The following is a 15,686-nucleotide window of genomic DNA, read 5'->3' on the forward strand; positions in this document are numbered from 1 at the left end:
ATATGGTTGGCACTGCTTCACCTCAAGCACTGACCCCTCCTTATAACATAGGTAGGGTAGGTAACCCATTTGAGAATTGTCATGCAGTTTATTTGCCTTCCCCTCAGATTTGTAATTTGTTAGTTTCACCTATGTGGTGTTATAATGAATGTACTGTATTGTGGGCTGGACAACGCTATTCACTTACAGAACTCATGATAGCGCTCAGTGGGAAGCTAGCAAAGACAAACACGATTCTTTCGGTATTAACAATGAAAGTGATGATGAATGGAAGTAGGAGAATATGTAATTACTGTATTGGCCTTAATATTTTATTGCACCTGCTAACATAAAATCGATAAAAATTGTGCATCACTTTTCTCTTTGCTATTGTAGGTAGAGTCACAGATACTTTGTAACAGCATGTGAAGATTATGATGCATTTCGTAGAACGTGTGTATAGTTTATTCAGTTTTGGGGTACATAATTATGTAGGATTAATTTATTAAATTTTCTCTTCTAAAATTTGTGCGGATTATTTGGTGGTGCAGAGTACTAATGTATACTTACTACTTACTCCTCGGCGCTACAGCACTTGTAGGGCCTTGGCCTCTCTGACGATTGTAGCCCAATCTTCACGATCTTCTGCATGCCTCCTCCGTCTTCTCATTCCCATCTTTCTTAAATCCTCCTCCACATCATCCAGCCATCTTTTGCGGGGTCTTACTTTCCATCCTCTACCACCTGGATTTCCTTTGTAGATCTCCTTGACAGCCCTATTATCTGGCATTCTCTCCATGTGTCCCAACCACCTAAATCTGTTGCTTTTTATTTCGGTTACGATACTTGTTTTTCTTTATTCTCCACAATTCCCCTTCCTTCACTGGGCCAAAAATCTTTCTCAGTATTTTTCTCTCCCATCTGTTCAACAGTTCTTCATCTACTTTGGTCATTGTCCATGTTTCAGATAAGGGCTGTCTGGCCGAGGCGGTAAAGGCGTACTCTGTTCGCCCGGAAGGACGTGAGTTCGAATCCCCGTCAGGAAGTCGTAAAATTTAAGAAATGAGATTTCCACTTCCGGAGGTGCATATGGCCCTGAGGTTCACTCAGCCTACACCAAAAATGAATACCAGATTAATTCCTGGGGGCAAAGGCGGCCGGGCGTAGAGCTAACCACTCTACCCCATCAAGTGCCGAGGTTACGGATAGTGGAAGCCTTTACCTTCCACCACTCCCAGGGCCTTCATGGCCTGTACGGAGATGACTTTGCTTTCACTTTGCTTTGCTTTGCCATGTTTCAGAACCGTAAGTTACCACTGGTCGTAATACTGTTCGATAGACTTTCAGTTTTAATCTTTTACCAAGGCTGCGTGATCTGAACACTACTGAGCTAAGTAAGCCCTATAGCCTGCAGCAATCCCCACTTTTATTTCCTCTTTCATGTCATGATCTTTTGTCACCAGCACTCCTAAATCTCTCATAGTTAATCCCATTTAATTTTATGCACTTATCTTCCCTAACTATGGTCCTCCTAGATGCAAACAGGTAATGAGTTTTGGCATTATTCACTCTTAGGCCCATTTCTCCTGCTTCCTTTTCTAATCTATCCAGTCCTTACTCTAGGTCTTTCAATCTTCTAGAAAACATATCAACATCATCAGCATAAGCCAGATTCTGTGTTACACGGTTGAACAGCGTACGGCCTGGATTACTGACCTCCACCTTTCTCATCAGATGCTCCAAAACCACATTGAAGAGCAGGGTAGATAACACATCCCCTTGCTGCAAACCTTGGTTGACTTCAAACTCTTTAGTAAGATTTCCTTGTATTTTAACCATGCATTTAGTACCCGTTAGGGCCATTTGTACCATTCATATCAATTTAGTTGGGAACTCCATGTCCATCATTGTTCATTACAGTTTCCTCCTTTTCACACTATCATAAGCCTGCCGAAAATCCACAGCCAGCCGATGTGCATCCACATATATTCATAGCATGTTTCCGTTATTTGCCTGACATTGATGATGTGGTCTGTTGTTTGATCTACCCTGTCGAAAGCCACTTTGGTCGTCTCCTAGTATCTGCTCAACCAATGGAGTGAGTCTCATAGACAAAACCTTGGTTAAGACCTTATAAGCAAAGATATACCTCTATAATTTTCATAATTTGCTTTATCTTTCTTCTTATGAATTGGGCAAATAATCGCTAAGCTCCAATGCTCTGGCATTTGTTCTGTTTCCCAAACTTCAACAGTTAGTTGATGCACAAGCTGCGTCAACTATTCACCCCGTATTTAATCATCTCAGCTGCAATGTTATCGCTTCCTGGAGCCTTATTATTCTTCAAGTACTTAATTGCTGTCCTCACTTCTTCTACAGATGGTACAGGCACTGGTTTTAAATCTAGGCTAGGATCCTGCCAAGACTGCCCATCCTCGTCTTCCAGTCTCACTGTCTCTGCAGCCACATTCAACATTTCACTAAAATATTCAGCCCATCGGTCAAGAATCCAGTCTCTTACCTCAGTCATGTTTCCTTCTTTATCTCTACAGAATTCAGCATGTGGTTGAAAACCTTTCTGTAAATCCTTTATTTTCCCATAGAACTTCCGTGCTTCTTGCATATCATATTGTTCCTCCAAATCTGTAATCTATTTCCTCTCTGCCTCTCTCTTCTTTCTTCTACAAATTCTGTCTCCCTCTTTCCTCTTCCTGTTCTTGTTTTCCTACTAAACATTTTCTTCCTTGCTTCATTCCTCTCCTCAATTCTTCTGCAATCATCATCAAACCATCCTTGCCTTTCAGTCGTTACTTTCACTCCTAGTACTTCATCCGCAGTTTCCTGCAATGCATCCCTTAATAAAGTCCACTTTCCTTCAATGTTTTCCACTGCCCAGCTTTGTTGTTTATCCTTCAATTTCTTCTCCATCCTGGATTCGTATAGCTGTGCACTTTCTTTATCTTTCAATTTTGAGACCACATATCTCCTTGGAGCTTTCCCTTTCTTAGCAGATCTGTAAGTTGCAATACATTGCCTGTATTTTACCCGTACCAAGTAAAGGTCGGAATCAGAAAACAAAATAAATAAATAAATTTTCTCTCTCTCTCTCTCTCTCTCTCTCTCTCTCCAGTACCAGATTCTGCCATCTGTCTCGAAGGGTATAATATTTCTCTAAGGCATTTGACTCTGTTAATCATGAGTTGTTTCTTCCTAAGCTGAAGTTAATTGGCTTCTCCCAGAGTGCTCTGTCGTGGATTGAATCATATCTGTCAAATAGATCACAAAGAGTCACGTTCGTTGATGGTCGATTCTCTAGCTGGGAATCAGTAAACTGTGGCGTACCACAAGGATCAGTCCTCGGTCCTTTATGTTTTTCTATTTATATTAATGACAAATCTTGTGGCGTAGGGATGTGGCGACCCCATCGCCCAGTGGGAAACCACTGCAATCAGCTACCCGAGTATTGGCGGGAAAACCATAACATATGCGGAGTATGGAGGAAATGCCTACTCCCAGTCCTGAACAACTAGGATGAACTTGTAGCACTTCATTCATCACCAATTCATACTTCATTAATCACCTTTCCAGATCACATCTGGAATTGTAAAGCCTGACCTTGGTCAAAAATGTTTCGATCGAAAGATCAGACAATCAATGATGATGAGTCTTCTAATGAATAAATCCACCGGTGTGGACAAACAACAACAAGGATCTGCACAAAGACACCACTCGGAATCGGTGGGGTGTCAAGTAGAAGACCTAGGCGAATCGGAGCGCCTGGAAGCCCAACAGACAATCGACAGACAGCTGACAGACAGTGGACTAACCCAACAATGTAAGAAGAGACTTAAGTTCAACAAATCAGGAAAATTTTCATACTTTGCAACATTAAACATTAATTCACTAAGTAAGGTGGGCAAGTTGAAACATTTAACTGATGTGATGGACCAACATAGGATTTTAATAATGGCTTTACAAGAACTTAGGAACACAGACCAGGACCCAATTGAATCAGGAGGTTATCGTCTCTACAAAGGACCTCCAGGAGAAAGAGTAATGAAGAATGTCCCTCAATTTGGTGTAGGTTTTCTTGTTCATAGTAGCATAATAGACTCAATTGAAGAATTTTCTTCAAAATCTTCGAGGATGGCACTTCTAACAATTAAAGTAGGGAATAAAACTTATACTTTAATAAATGTCCATGCACCAACAAATGACAAAAACAATAAAGATAGAGAAGGAGTTGAAAACTTTTGGGAGGAACTTGATTACATATTAGCGAAGATCCCTGATGAGCATATAAAAATCTTACTTGGAGATTTCAATGCTAAAATAGGCAGAGAAAAGAAGTATCGCACAGTTGTAGGAAAATGGCCAGCTCATAAATTAACGAACAAAAATGGCCAAAGATTAATTGAACTTTGTGCAGATCATAGACTCGTTTTGGAAACCACCAGATTCATGAGGCGACCACATAAACTTATGACATGGAAATGCCCTAACGTAAAATTGGGAGAGTTTCAGATTGATCATGTTGCCATGGATAAAGATTATCATAAAGAAATTTATAATGTCAGAGTCCTCCGTGGGGTAGACATTGACTCGGATCATTATATCTCAAAAATAAAAATCAAGTTAACACCAAAAAGGAAACACAAACATAATCATCTCAAAGCAAGGAGAAATTATGATCCCAGTTACTTAATAAATAATAAAATATATTTAGAGAGATCCAAAACACCTTTAAATGACAAATTAGAGACAATGATCAACAAACTTAAAACCATAGCTGAAGAAATTGCCCCAATCAAAAGGAGAAAGAAACATGCGTGGTGGAACGAGGAATGTGACAAAGCAATTCAAGCAAGACACAAGGCATGGATAAATGATCAACAGAGGAAAACGGAAAAATCTCGAGAAGAACTAATTAATGCCAGAAGACAAACAGCTAAAGAAATTAGGACAATTAAAAGGAATTATCAAAAGGAAATGCTTAGCACTATAGAAGAAACATTCAATCAGCATAAAACAAGAGACTATTACAAAACATTCAAGCAATATCAATCTAAATTTACCCCTCCCACACTTATGTTAAGAAATAAAAATGGTAAAATGGCACACAATAATCAGGATAATGCTAACATTCTTGCAGAATACTTTAAAGAGTTACTTAATTGTGAGGATCCTGTGGAACATTTAGAATTTGATCCTAACCCAAAAAATAAAACTCCATTACAAAAGATTATACCACCAGTTTACAATGAAGTGAAAACGGCAATTAATGCACTTAAAAACTACAAAGCAGCAGGAGAGAATCAAATAGTAGCAGAAATATGGAAGAATGCTAATGATCAGACTATTCAAAACCTACATAAATACATCATTGATATTTGGAACACGGAGAAGCTTCCTGAGGAATGGAATACAGCGATAATCCACCCGCTGCACAAGAAAGGTGATCGCTCCGATCCAAATAATTATCGGGGGATATCCTTACTTGATATTACATACAAGATTTTATCCAAGATTATATACACAAGAATCCAAGAACAACTCGACCAAGAACTTGGAGAATATCAGGGAGGATTTCGACCAGGTAGAAGCTGTCCAGATCAAATCATTAGTTTAAAATGGATAATGAAGCACCAAAGAGTTCGAAGTAAAGGTCTGGTCATCACGTTTGTAGATTTTAAAAAAGCATACGACAGTATTCATCGTGACTCATTATTAAAAAGCCTTAAAGAATTTGGCTTACATCAAAAACTTGTTAACCTCATTAATATGACTTTTAAAAATACGAAGGCAAAAGTTAAATTTAGAGGTGAATTATCAGAATCATTCACTATAAGAACTGGACTTCGACAAGGAGACGGACTTTCACCATTGTTATTTAATTGTGCATTGGAGAAGGTTATGCGTGAATGGAACAAGAAATGCCAACCAACTATCAAGATCGGTAGAAATATTAAACTCAACTGCCTTGCTTTTGCGGACGATTTAGCATTACTTGCAAATACAATAGAAGAGGCTAAATTTCAAATTGAACAACTAGAAATTATAGCTAAAAAAATGGGATTACAAATTTCATTTGAAAAAACAGAAATGATGCCAACTTTTAAAGTTGATTTACCAGTTATTCAGCTGAACAGTAATAAAGAGATTAAAATTGTTCAGAAATTCAAATATCTTGGGGAAATAATAACATGGAACACAAATGAAAAAGAAGCAATAGAACACAGAACAACTAAATTTAAACAAGCACAAAGACTTACCTGGCCAACCTATAAAAAAAAATCTCTTTCGATAAACGCTAAGCTGAAACACTATAATTCCATAGTTAAACCAGAGGCAACCTATGCTAGTGAAACTTTATTCAAATTAAATGTAAAATCTACAACAGACAAATTACAGAAAACTGAGAGAAGAATTCTTAGAACAATTATTAATAAAAAACACCAAGTTGATGGACAGTGGAGATTGTTGCCTAACAACATTGTCTATCGTGAATGTGAATCAATAATATCTACAATGCGTAAAAGAAGAATTTCCTTTTTCTGTCACATATCAAGATTAGCAGACACCAGGATATTGAAACAACTATTCGATTACTTTTTGAAGAATAAAATCAATAATAATTGGTTCAAAGAAGTTCAGGACGATTTGGAAGAATTGGGTATAACTCGGCAACAAATCAAAGACAGAAAAGAGAAGAGGATTTTGAAGAACAAAAGCATAAGTCTCAAACTAAAAGCAGTTGAACGGAAACAATATACTATATCGGACACACAAAGGGCTTCCAGGTCGGAGAGGATGAAAAAGTTCTGGGAGAAGAAGAAGAAGAAATTAACTCAAATGTATTGATTTCAGTGCTCCAATGTGGGCGTAAAATATGTAAATAAAAATAAATAATAAATGACAAATCTGAAGTCTTTAAAAGCAGTACCTTTCACATGTATGCGGATGACTTACAAGCTTACTTCCACTTTTGTCCCACTAACGCATCTTCTTGTATAACGCATTTTAACCATGACATCTCTTGATTGATTGATTGATTGATTGATTGATTGATTGATTGATTGATTGATTGATTGATTGATTGATTGAATGGAGCGCAAATCATAACCTCCAATTAAATGTGGCTAAGACCCAGCTTATTTGCATAGGTTACACAAAACTTCTGAAAACTGTTGACCTCAAATCCCTCCCAGCAATAAAAATTCTAGAGACAGATATTCATTATAGTGACACCGTTAACAATCTAGTTCTAATTTTCGACAGAACCTTGTTCTGGTCTGATCATATGTCAAATGTAATCCGAAAAGTTGTGTCATCCATGCATATTTTGAAATGTAACGTGTCATGTACACCACCTTTCATGCGAAAACTACTTGTTCAAAGTCTTATATTTCCAATAATTGACTATGGTTCAGTCGTATACAACGACTTATCTGAAACTTTGAACATAAAACTACAGAGGGTACAAAATGTATGTGTTCGTTACGTTACAAATGCCAGGCGTGATGAACATATAGCACCCTATTACATACAGCTACAATGGTTGAAACTCCATGAACGTCGGGAAATCTCAGTAGCTGTTGCTACGCATAAAATTCTCAAACTGAAGACACCATCCTACCTTTATAATGCATTTAAACCTATGGAGTTGGTACATAACAGAGATAATAGGTTTACAAAAACCACCCTTCAAATTCCTCTTCATCGTACCACTAAATTTAACAAATCCTTTGTTTGCACTGCATCACGTATCTTTAACGTCTTTAATCTTCACCGTTTTTCAAATAACACTAATTGTATCGAACTAAAGCAGTTCTTAACACATATCTTTCTGGAGGAGTACGCAAGAGGCCGAGATCAGGCATTCTTGTGTCGAACAATCAGAAATATGTATATTTCGAAGAAAATTGTTTCTCTGCTTTAGCTTTATATTCTTTAAATCCATGTAGTCCAAAATAACAGAAGGGCTTAATGATTTACTTTCTTACTTATTATATAATGTATGTCTTTACCTTACTGGATTTGGTATCTGTATTTTCATTTTTTTAAAAGTTTCATGTTTAGTTTAATACTTTAATATTATAGAAACGTAGTTACTGTGTTCATAAACCTGTATTGTATTATAAGAAGACGCTACATAAAGGGGCTTTTCAGCCTCAGTGGCATGTAAATCACGATCAATAAATTCAATTCAATTCAATATAATTGATAGTGTGTGTTTAATATTGAAGGGTTGTGCAGTATATTGTATGACATCAAAAGAGTTTGAAATATATTGTGCAAATCACAAAATACTGTCCCGTGTGTTGGCAATATTGTGCAAGATCCCGTCCCCCCCGCCAGGTGGTATCAACAAGTGGGGACGAACGTATCGTGATGGCAGACAAACAGGTGGTGAAAAAGTTTATTGTAGAGTTTATCGAAGTGTACCATGGCCTTCCGGCTCTATGGTTCGTAAATATCAAAGATTACAGCAATCGCGTTAAAAAAAGGTTAACAGAACGAGGTGCTTATTGAGAAATATTGCAAAAAAATACCCAAACGACGACAAGCAAGAAGTTATTTTTAAAAAAATCAGTTCTCTGCGTACAAACTTGCGGAAGGAAGTGTAGTGGCTTCGTGGTACAGAAAACCCCCAAACAAAATACCGGCATGGACTGACTATATATTGCCATGCATATTGTACGTCTATGACCGCTTTGCGCAATATATTGCACAACCATCAATATTAACTCCACACGATTCTATTTATTGCATAAACCCGATTGTTGTGCAATAATATTGTACGTCTGTGGGCAGCTAACAATATATTGTACAATCCATTTTGCGCAATAATATTGCACGTCTATGGGCCCCTTAAGAGTGCATATTCTTTCATTTACAGGTTTAAAATTCAAACCTGCTGACTTATATATGTCATACACTAGGAAGCCTGTGCCACCTATTGTACCTCTGGCTCCACCACTATGCAGAATTGTATATCCACAACTTCTAAAAACACCATTTCCTTTTCATTTGACTTCCTGAATTGCTGCTATTCCAGTATTATATTTCTCCATTTCTTGTTTCAGACTGCTCAGGGCTCCTGGTTTATTCAGGGTTCGTACATTCCAATCTTCTATTTCCTCACATGGGTCGTTTACCATTATCATCAATCCGGCTATTCTTGTTTATGAGTTTCATAACGAGTTGGTTTTTCCAATATAGGGTTGTTAGCCCCATGCTCAACCCCCAACCTGGAGGACCAGGGTATCCCTCTTAGTCTGGCCTATTACCTTTGACCTGTCTGGCTTGGGTGGCTCGTGCCGGTATAGCTCTCAGGATCACTTTCGCACACAAGCTCCCACATCGCGACAAGATGAAGATACCAGCGTGGGAGAGTATTAATGTATATATGGTGTATATACACTAGTGTCCAAATGTTAAGCATAATCACTAAACGAGGCCATACTGCCTGATAGGAATGTCAGACGGATTGCTGAACAAACGGAAGCTGAATCACACACCATATGTCACACAACTTGTCCCAAAAATAGTGTCGGAAAGGTTCTGATAGTTAAGGTACACCTGTGACAACAACTAACAAAACTTGGCTTTGTCTTCAACAAAAAATTATGCTGTTATTAGGGTGTATGGTTACCCCTAACGGCCACACATGCTTTGCAGCGACGTGGCATGCTCTCTATCAGATGGTCCAAGAGCTCTTGTGGCAATCGAACCCATTCCTCTGAAAGGGAAATGCGAAGGTCTTGGAGGGTCCGTGGTGGAGGCTGACCGGATGCAGTTCGCCTCCCCAATGCATCCCAGGCATGTTCTATAGGATTCAGATCCGCAGACCTCGCTGGCCAGTCCATGCAATGAATGTCTTCCCAAGCCAGAAATTCATCCACCAGAGCAGCGCGGTGCAGTCAGGCATTATCGTCCATTAAGAGGAAGTCTGGACCAACTGCACCTCTGAAGAGTCGAACATGTGGTCTCAGTGCCTCATCCCTGTATCTCCGAGCATTAACAGTTTTCCTCAGACCACCCATGAAGATGTGCAGGTCCGTACGGCCATTCAACATGATGCTGCTCCACACTATGACGCCACCACCACCATACTGGTCCTGTTGCACGATGTTCTATCCAGTTCTCTCCAGATTAATGTGCTTTGGGAATCGTTCTGCAAACTGAAGGGGGGATTCATCTGTGAAGAGCACATGCCTCCATTCATGGTCCAGTTTTAATGTTGACGGCTCCACAGTGAACGGGCCTGTCTCTATGCTGGAGTGAGCGGGACACACACCGCTGGACATCGGGTAAACAGCCCTGCTGTTCTGAGCCTCCGGTACACAGTTTGCCGGGAAACGGCAACCCCTGAGACAGCTGCAAGCTCCGCCGACAATTGTCTTGCAGATGTACTCCGATTTCGTTGGGCGGTTAAGGCCAGATATTGGTCCTGCTGTGGGGTGGTTACCCTTGGTCAACCTGGTACTGGCCTTTGACTAACATCTCCTATATCTCGAAATCGTCTCCAAAGCCGGGAAATGACACTTCGTGGCACATTCAAGGATACGGCGACTTCTGTCTGTATCTGGCCTGCTTCCAGGCGGCTGTGTATTCTACCTTGCAAAATAGGGTCCAAATGGCGGCGGCGTGCCATTATGTTGTCACGTTCACCACGAGGCTACACTCCGCACACTATAACAGGGCAAACACGACTGAGGGAATATGGGGCGCAGGCCTTGCGGTTACGCCGCTAGTCAAAGCAGGTAACACTCCTTTCCTGTACAGAGCGAACACGTAAGGTTGGTAGGTGAATATGTCGTGTGATTTGCGGTCTTTTTCCTGTTTCCTGCTTACTCGTAACTTATGCTTAACTGTTGGGCACTATTGTATTAAGAACAGTCAAAATATATGTATATATGTATGCACTTATATTTTCTTAAACATGGTCAAATATGGAATATTATCAAAGAAATAGACATTTAGCCACCAAACCCTGCCTTTTATTACCATTTAATCTTTAAAAGTGTATCAGACTACTGAATTCATTAATTTGCTTTTTCATTTCACTTTCATCCCTCCCTACCCCATTCTTAATTCATTCTGATACTGAAACAGTACCACACAAAATGCTGTTTTAAATTTTCAAACGTGGGACTGCTTCCATTATCCTGCAAAAGTTACCGTATTTACTCGTGTATTAGACCCCCTCGCGTATTAGACCCCCCCCTGGCTTTTCGAGACGAAGAAAATGAAAAAAATAAATCTCGCCTATAAGATCCCCAACGTAATTCGTCAGAGAACGATGACGATTCCGCTTCGAAGCGGATACAAGTCTTATTGCAGCACTGATGACATTGCACAAATTTGTGAATAGTTTCGTCCGTACGACCTACGCAATGAAAAACGCGTCAAATCCATGCGTTACATCTGTGTTTCGTAGTTAAGAAATGTCCACCTCTTTAGCGTAGGTCTACTGCAGCTCTGATGACGTCGCACAGATAGGTGAATAGGCCTAGCTTCGTGTCCGACCCGCACATTGCGAGCATGCATCATATGTCTGTGTTTTGTAGTTAATAATGTCCGCCAGCGTAATAGTTAGCACAGGAAGTTCCTGTTTTCCGGGGTCTGACTTCGATTCCCGGTACTGTACTGCCAGAGATTCACGAATGGCAGGAAGGTTGATATGCGGTAAAAGCGGTACATGTAACTCCCCTCCACTGGGGGTGTGTCTAAAAAGAGCTGTACCACCTCGGGATGAGGAAACGAGTTTACTTTAGTTGAGAAATATTCGCGGTTGTTGCTATTTATACAGCAGGCGAGATCATTAACAAAGTGGTCGTTTAACATCTCGTAACTCGGGCCAATATAGGTAAATATTTGGAGAGAAGTAAGTTTAAAACGTGATAAAAGCTATTCAACTAAAACGATTGTTTTACTCGCCAACGTACCTAACAAATAATAATAATTTTATGTCCCCACGTACTTTAAACGATTTTCGGAGACGCCAAACAAAACATGCCCGGGTATACGTTAATAAAAAAAGAGACAACGAACGTACAAAATTAAACATTATGATAATAAAACGCATTACCGCCACACCTGTAGATATCCATAAATACGGCATATTTTCCTGTTTTTTTTTTTTTCATCGAACTTTTGGCACTATCGGGGCGATAATATACGATACCTAACCTAAACAATGTGGTCTGTCTTATCTCATGGACAGCTGTTTACGCAAATGCTGATGTGATAAATGTAGAGAACAAGCATGAAATATACTTAAAAATAAGGGTCTGTGTTTCAACAGCCGCAGTTATCAAAAGAATGTTTCCAGTTACTATGTATTACATTCGGAAGTACAACTCATAACATACGCTAGTTATAAGCTGATGGTTTGGCATGCCTTCTACAGCACGACTTTATTCGGAAGGAGTGGCTTCTGCTGCATATACACCAACTGCGAATATCAGAGACCATCTGGGAATAGATTTACACTGTTTAGACTCTATAGTCGGGACCTCGTGTGCTCTTGATTGCAGTGCATGGCTCAAAGAGAATGAACAATGAAGCATGGCTGACGCGACTGACGAGAGATAGCAGTGAAGATGACGTCACGTAGAATGCCGACACGCCGGTAGCAAGGCAGGGAAGTTGGCGGCGCAAGGCGATAATTCAAATGAAAGCAGTGATCAAGTTTACTGTGTGGTAGGCCTTCTGCTGAACTGACAGAGACAAATGACTGGCCATCAAGTTCTTTTGCATCAATATTTAATTATATGATAACACGATACCCTTATCCCTTTCTTCTATGGGATCGAGTATGAAGTGAGACGAATCTTCGTAGCGAGTTTTTACGGCCGTATGCCCTTCCTGACGTCAACCTCACCAGAGGAATTAATGAGATTTAACGAATGACGTGATATGAGTAACTAAAACGGACTTTTATATGTACCGTAGGCCTAAAAGTCGTGTTCACCATTTTTTGTCTTTTTATGTTTAGAAATACTGCCTTCCGATGAAAATAGCCAGTATAACTTAAATACATTTAAAGTTTGTTAAATAATAGTATAGAATGTTTACACGTACAATTTATAGCTCTTTATAACCTAGAAGTCATGTGTTTGCTGCACAAAATTTTGACGTTATCGCATATTGGACCCCCCTTCATTATTTTTGGCTGTAAAAGTGGGGAAAAAAGGGGTCTAATACGCGAGTAAATACGGTATTTGTACTCTCTGCAGCTACCCTCTACATCATATGAGGTAAGGTAGGAAACTTAAAAGGGTCCACCTTTTCAATACAAATAAATGTTATAGTTTATTTACAACATATATTTACACTTGGAAGTAGTTTTGACACTGTTTGGCGTCATCTTCAGCCAAAATGTGGGAAATAGGCTAGCATGTAGACATTTATATTACACAAGGTGTTACATCAGTGTGATTAAATGAGAGAACATGAAGATGCAAAGTACAATGTCAGTTTCAAAGTGGTCATGAAGGGTGAGTCAAAATTGTATAAACATGAGATAACATAATCACTTAAACAATAAACATATAAACTGTAACTGTAGTTTAAATCATATGAGGTAAAGTAAACTCGTGTCCTCATCCCGAGGTGGTGTAGTTCTTTACAGGCACATTTCCAATGGAGGTGAGCTGCATGTACCATTTTAATCACATACCAGCCCTCCTGCCATTCTTAAATTTTTGGCAGTACCGGGAATCAAACCCAGGCCTCATATGAGATCATTTGTGTGTATAAAAAGTTGCCCGTGTGTTGCAAACCTTCATTTGAAAACTAACTAATATATCATCATATGCAGTTTCCAGCTGTTGGCCAGGTCTGCTTGGAACGTAAGCCTCTCCATCTCCTCTTGTCTTCCCACTACTTCTCCCTCGTCACTCTTACCCAAACCTCTTCTCTTCTCTGTGCACACTCTTCCACTCCTTTTATCCACCTGTCTCTTGGTCTTCTTCTTGGTCGTTTTTCTGTTATCTCCATTTCATGCATCCTCCTCTGTATCCTTTCCTCTATCATTCTCTTCATGTGTCCATACGATGTAAGTCTAGATGCCTCTATCCTGCTCTGTAGTGGCTACTCTTTTACTGTATCCCTAATCTTCTCGTTTCTCGTCTTATCCGTTCTTGTCACTCTTATCCTGCTTCTCAGAAATTTCATTTCACTTGCCTGTATCCTAGTTACGGATCTCTGCCTCATTAACCAAGTTTCTGCTGCATACATCAGAATAGGTATATAGTACGTCCTGTATATCACTCTTTTGTTTCTCCAATGGGCGTTCTTGCTCCAAACCAGGCTTCCGACACTTTTCAGAAATGCTCCTGCTTGTCTTCCACAATCGATTATTTATCATTTATCATTTCTCTATGATACTTCTCACGTTCTTGAAATTCTTGAAATTCTAACCTTCCAAGCATTCTCCCTGTTGTAGGTCTCTCCTTCTTTCTAGCTGTGATCACTATCTTGCTGTTTTAGGCATTAAATTTCATTCCATATTGTTTCACCTCCTCTTCCCATGCCTTTAACTATTCCTGGATATCCTCTTCCTTTTCTCCCCAGACTAATACATCATCTGTAAACATCATCACTTTCATTTTTCCTTCCTTTTTTAATTTGACCATTGTAGATTTAGCTTCTTTTGGCATTTTGAAGGTAACAAGCTCATGGACAGGAGTAGAATACTGAGTGACTGGGCTGGTTGATGCTTTGCTGTTAAGTGAGGGAATATCATGCCAATAATCTTCTCTACCTGACTCAAAGGGATGTTCAAATTACGACAACATACCGTATTTGTTCACATATAGCTCTCACTTTTTTGACCAAAAATAAGTGTGAACATTTTCAGTGTGTGATATATGTGGGGATTTTGTGCGAAACATTGTATTTCCGAAAAAGCGTAAAATTTGCATTAGGCTATTGAAGCAGGACAACTGGCATACTTACCCTATTCATTGTCACCGCCTTCAATCTCCGATCTGTTCTCATGTGCATCTTTCTCATCACCATCCCATACTGCATCATCCTGACTTCCGTCCAACACATTTGCGATGCCCGTCTTCAAGAAACTCTTCTCATTAAAGTTTGTCGACACCATAACCCATGCCCACATAATCCAATCACACGAGTTCAAATGACGGCCTCTTTATTTTGCCTTCTGGCGTCAGCTCATGCTCCCCTCCTGAATCCATTCAGCATACAATTTACATATGTTGGTCCTTGAAGGGCTTGTTGATGGAAACATCTAAGGGCTGTAGACAATGTGTGAGTCCACCTGGAATTACAGCAAGATCAGTTTTCATTTCCTGAAGACGTGTCTTCGTCTTCCACCAAGTGTCCGAGGAAACTGTCCCACACTAGCATTGCTGGGCGTCGAAGGAGTGTCGTTGGCCATGCTCCCCAAGCCATACGGACCCAGTCCTGGACAAGAGCCGGATCCATCCATCCTTTCTCTTGAACCCGTACATGAATGCCTTTGGGAAACTTTGCTTTAGGTACAGTTTTTCTTTTGAAAATAACGTATGGTGGCCATTTTCTTCCGTCTGCAGTTATTATAGCATGACAGTGCAACACTGTTTTTCACACCCAGTTGTACATACAAGCACGCTAGATTCTCCCTTCATGTTGACGGTGATGTTGCATCATGTAAAAGTTTGTCGGGGTTTGATCTGCATTGTCAATTTGAG

At 39.7% G+C, this 15,686-nt stretch overlaps 1 protein-coding gene across 4 annotated transcripts in view; it reads left to right on the plus strand.

Moving 5' to 3' along the window:
• Window positions 1–15,686, plus strand: part of mst (misato mitochondrial distribution and morphology regulator) — a 146,417-nt gene that overhangs the window by 120,843 nt on the left and 9,888 nt on the right. The gene's annotated exons all lie outside the window — the stretch shown is intronic.

The sequence above is a fragment of the Anabrus simplex genome, chromosome 5 (assembly GCF_040414725.1).
Source record: "Anabrus simplex isolate iqAnaSimp1 chromosome 5, ASM4041472v1, whole genome shotgun sequence".
NCBI classification, from domain to species: domain Eukaryota; kingdom Metazoa; phylum Arthropoda; class Insecta; order Orthoptera; family Tettigoniidae; genus Anabrus; species Anabrus simplex.